General features: G+C 33.4%; 1 long non-coding RNA gene across 1 annotated transcript; it reads left to right on the top strand.

The window, feature by feature from the left end:
• Nucleotides 1–4,169: 4,169 nt before the first annotated feature.
• On the top strand, nt 4,170–5,043 carry LOC133294160 (uncharacterized). Its single transcript, XR_009749158.1, has 2 exons — nt 4,170–4,503; nt 4,796–5,043. It is a non-coding gene; the product is annotated as an uncharacterized LOC133294160 (long non-coding RNA).
• The last annotated feature ends 349 nt before the right edge of the window (nt 5,044–5,392 follow it).

Genomic DNA, 5,392 nt, shown 5'->3' with positions numbered 1-5,392 from the left:
GCATAATAATTCGATTAAATTTCATCTAACCCTAACTACTTAAAGAACTAGCCAGACATAACAATATCAAGAATGAAAGACAATATAAAAGCTCCCCCAAACTCCATAGATGATTGGTGAATCTTCAATATCCCCAGTGCAGACTTGATGTTGATCTGTCTCCGCCGCTCACGAACATGAACCGATGAATCTTCCGCGTTCCCTCTGCCTCCAAGTGCCAAGACTCTCTTAGAATATCAAAAGTTATTGATTCTGAACCCCAAATGTGTTTTTAAGGGTAAAGAATTCGTGCCCTAAGTGGATTCTTCAAGTGGGCTTAAGTTGGATCATTCGGGGCGCTTAAGCTTGCTGGAGCGCGCTTAAGCCTGCTGAATATTGCATGGAAAATTTACGTAGCGCGCTTAAGCGCGCTCTTCAAGTCTGAACTTCCTTCTTGGCTCGCGCTTAAGCCCAAGGTTGGGGGCTTAAGCTTGCTAAGGCCGAACAAATTTGCTTATACATGAGGCTTTAGCTTGCTTATTGGGGCTTAAGCTGCTTAGGCAGATGCCATTTGTTGATTTTTTGAGGCTTTAGCTTCGAATTGGGAGCTTAAGCCCCCTCTCTAACAACTTGATAATCTTGATGAGATCTTTTAAATCTTCTTGTTTTGATCTTCATCTTTCATATCTTCAATTCTTCCTCCTTTTATCTTCAAATCCCTTCAAAATAGAAAATATATATCATTTAATTGATAATTCATAAAGTTCATGATTATTGTATTAAAACCCTAATTTTTGACTTATTCAACTTGATAATTTATATTAATTTAGTCTATAAAACAAGATAAACTAAAGGTTTATCAGTACATAAGATGTGTCCCATTGAGGGAGAAGTATGTTGATATAGGGAGTATCCATAGTGACAGTGGTAGAGACCAAAGCACTAGTGAAGCTTCCCATGTATGTGCATAAGGGGGGGTGTGAGAGTGGCTAGGATTGCTCTCCCTCGTAGCAGCGCATGGAGCTCGATGGAGAAGAAGAGCTCCCTTTCCTCAATGTGAGAGGAGGTATTTAGAGTAAGAGCTCCAATCAACTTAGCCAGCCTAGCCTTTTCAGGCTAGGCATGTTGAACCCCTGCCAGCGTGCAGGGGCATCCTATGATACCTTCTAGAAGTGGGCCTTTTAGATTGAACCCAGTAGTGGACCTATACATGTGGGCTATCCAGAACAGAATTGAAATGAATTTGAAAGTGAATATTCAAACACGTAAATCAAGACAGAAATGATAAAATGGGTGATTTGATGCTTCCTATTCTTTGCGGTGGAATGAAAACCACTATATTGTTTTCAAAACTACTATAAAAGCAACAAAACATAAAGTGAATTCGTAACAGTGACAGTTTTAAATTTAGAAAAAATTCCAACCTCTTACATAAGAAGCACGTGAAACGAGAATAATTAATCTACGTTAGAATGCAAAAACGTTGAAACATGGATTTGACATGATTTTTTCAAACACGGATTAAAAATTACATTTCTATTACTCAAACAGAAATTTTGATCAATCAAACAAATTAATCTTTTAATTACATAGTATATAAAATAGAAAACAGAATATACTGATCACAGGTTCAAAACACCAAACTGTCTTAAGATTGTTATATAGGAGACAATGGGTGATATTAAATCATTAAGAGGTTTGAACCCATGTATAGAACAGAAGAGATTAATGATCAAAATTATCAAACTCAATGCAATAAGGAAATTAGAACAGACTTATAGGATGTCAGATAATGGAACACAATGATCAATTTATGCAGGATAGTGTAGAAAATTTGAGCCCACAGAATATGTCTCCTTAAGATAATTTGCCCCCTCGCTTATGCCGAAGGTTGATGGACACTTGTCTCCCAGGATAGAGTGGATTGCGTCTGAAGATTGGTGGCATTATCTGTTAACAACCCGAACGAACACAACAAGATGCCAGAGGAATTACACCAAAAAAAAGAAGGAAGTGTGCAAAATCGGATAAAGGAAAAAATCCGGCAGAGTAACAGTGCAGAAAACTGAATAATATTTTCTGAAGGGGTCAGGGTCTATATATAGAAAACGTAAGGTCACGATTCAAAAGACACATATTTGACGACAAAATAACACATCCGTTGGATACAAAAAGACATATTCGTTCAACACGAAAAGACACCCATTCAAGGATGAAACAACACGTCTGTTAGGATGAAAAGATATATTTGTTTATCGACGAAAAGACACACATTTTCACTACCAAACTTCTTATTCATAACTTATGGGATTTAGACCAAAAATCCAACAAATTACTCACTATACGCTGTTTTGTTAAGCTATCACCATATTATATTCTCTTTTTGAAAGTAATCCTTGGGAAATATTTTTGTAATTGTAAAATGCATATGTGAACAGCTTGTCATTTTGAGGATTGTAATAGCATGAATTTTATATGCTTAAGAACAAGTAATCATGTATGTATGGATGTTCTTTTATTTTGATGACCGCGTGCATGTTGTATTTAAGTAAGAACTATGGCAGTGTACGAACAGAAAGAACCTTAATGAGATGAGTTCATGATGTAATGCAAATAGAGTCATATGCCATAAGATTAGGGATTATTGAGTTAATTAATTATGGAGTGGGAATTGAAAACTAACTTATCAGGTATGTTTACAGAGGGAACAAACTCATTCTCTACAAAGTAAGCAACAGAATTAGAGTAAAAGTGGATGCAGATGATGGTAGTTAAATTTCTGATTTAAATATGCACTTTTATGGTTTTACGATTTTTTTTAATCAAAATTATTTTATCAAAATTCTAAATGCTTTTACATTTTTACTATTGTTTATGATTTTTTTTACGTTAGTATTTTACTTTTTACGATTTTCTATCTTTATTCTAATTTTAGATAAAATTCTGATTTTTTTTTTTTGGTACATTGCCAGGAGGTATCCTCATTTAACCTTTTCCGGGCACCATGTCCTTGGGGTACGGCCCGTTTGGGCTAGCCCCTCATTGTAACAGTGGGTGCACTAAGCTTCGCAACCGAAGAAAGGACGAGACTAATCCCCCGACCAAAGATTTTTGGCTTATCATGATAAGGATGATCGTTAATAATAGATCTAATTTGGAGATCTATCTTGATGTAATTGAATTTGTGTTTATTTGAACTGAATTGTCATTTATGAGTAACTTTGGGCCAGAAGCACTATAGGAATTGGGCTGTTTTGAGCAAATTATTTTAAATCTTAAAAAGTTAAATTGGGCTTCTGATTTGTTTATTTTTACATTTTGCAGAAAATTATAAAATGAAGGAATTAAAAAGCAAGAGTAAAGCCCAAATGAACCGGTCCACTAAAAAGAAAGAGAAGAATTAAATTAAAAATTTATGCAAAAAATATTAGCATAGTTTAATCAGAATATATATATATATATTTATATATATATATATATATATATATTTTGTTTTTATACAAGGAAAGTGTAAGATGTGGCCGCTTCTAATATTCTTCCAAAATTTCCTTCTTTTTATTTATAAAAATTTTAATTATACTTTTTAAAAAATAAATTCTAAATCAAAATTTCAAACCAATCAAATACAAAATGACCAACAGTGGGATCCAGCTGTCCATCCATCCAGCTGCCCACCACTCTTTAATTCATATATTCAAGTAAATATATTTAATAAAATACTTTATTATTTATTTCTGAATGAGCATGCCGTGCACGGTGCAACTATTTTATAATTTTGATTTTTGAGAAATAAATTACCAAATCCATCTTGATTTCTTCACAAGTGGCCTACTTGTTCGAATAACAAAATTAAGAATAGGAAAAACTTCAAAAAAATTCTATAACTTTCTTCGTAATTATTTATTCTTTTTTCAAAATTTTGAATTATTTATTCTTTAATTTAAATTTTTTTATCATTTATCTCTCTAAGCAAGGGAGATAAATAATAAAGAAACCTCAAGTAATAGAAATAAGTGATAAGAAAATCTAAATAACAATATAAAATAATTCAAAAAATTTATGAAAAAAATAAGTGATAATTAAAAAAATTCATAGAATTGATTTTGAAATTTTTCTTTAAAAATATGCTCTTTGAGCTTGTACTTGTACATAATAATTATTATTATGGTCTTTGAGGTGCTATATAATCATCCTCTCACCCCAGTGGTTTGCAACTTTAGGGTTTCGTCGTTCGCCTCCTACCATTTCAGCCGACTAACCATATTACTCTTGTTACTCGTGTGGGGCCAGCAAAAGTGTTGCGGGTATCTTTGCCTCTAAGCTGTTCTATCGACGCTACCGTGCGTTCTGCAGTTTGAGAGGCTTTGATTCCCGCATCACTTTTGATCGCCAACTGCACACTTTACTTTCGACTGTAAATTTTTAGTACTCAGCAGACTCGCGCCATTAGTGTGTAGAATAATTGCAGTTATTTGTGCTAAACATTTTTAACTCTAGTACTTGATGCAATCGTTGGATAAGGAGGTACTCCTCCTCATTAATTTTCTTTTGCCTTGTTTAAGTTTCAATTGTGCAATGATTTACTCTTAAAAAGTTTGAAACATTTAATTCTTCCTTATATGAAATAATTTGAATCGTTGTAATATTTGGATATATGGAATTGGTGGAATTGATAATTTTATTGCTGAACCGTTTCATGGTTTTTTTGTTTTTGTTTTCTCAATAACTCTTACGCGGTTCATTGCATCTCCGAATGATACTTCTATTGAACAAAGGTTGTTCTGATAATGTTGTTTACAGACTTGAGTTCTTGCAGGCCGTTGCTGGAGCCGCTGGATGACCTGATTTGTTTTCCACCAAGCTTAGGATTGTAGTTATTATTATTCTTATTTGCCTAAATTTACAATCATTCCGTTTGCAGTAAAATTCATGTTTTATATCATGTAAAAATGTGATGTGTTGCAACATCACTGGAATCTGTATGTTCAGAAAGTTTGTGAATTCTGTTTTTTAAAGAAAAAAAAAGAAAAATATGCAGGATGAAATGGAAAGAGCACTGTAGGAGTTATATATCGAACAATGGAATGAAATAAGAGAAAAATATGAAATCTGCTTCAAGTCATAGTAGGGAAACAAGTTTCTATAACTGACTAAGCTCTTTTATTAATATCTTGAGAGGGTATGCATGAATTTATAAATAAGAAAAGCAAAACAGCATAGAGGATATCAGGATATTGAATGCAAAATTCTGAATCTCCCTATACTCAGCCTCGAATATATGGAAAGAGGCCAAATAAACGCAAAAAGAATAAAGAAAGAAAGAAAGTAGAAGCTCTTGGACTCAGAAGCTTGCAAGCCTTCCATCACTCTGTTAATACTTATTAGTCCAATTCTTCACAGGTAACCATATGAA

Source organism: Gastrolobium bilobum, unplaced genomic scaffold (assembly GCF_033153095.1).
Source record: "Gastrolobium bilobum isolate Gb01-03AN ecotype WA unplaced genomic scaffold, APGP_CSIRO_Gbil_v1 utg18482, whole genome shotgun sequence".
Lineage (NCBI taxonomy): Eukaryota > Viridiplantae > Streptophyta > Magnoliopsida > Fabales > Fabaceae > Gastrolobium > Gastrolobium bilobum.
The sequence above is the reverse complement of the archived record's forward strand: the minus strand, read 5'-3'. Positions and strand labels throughout refer to the sequence as shown.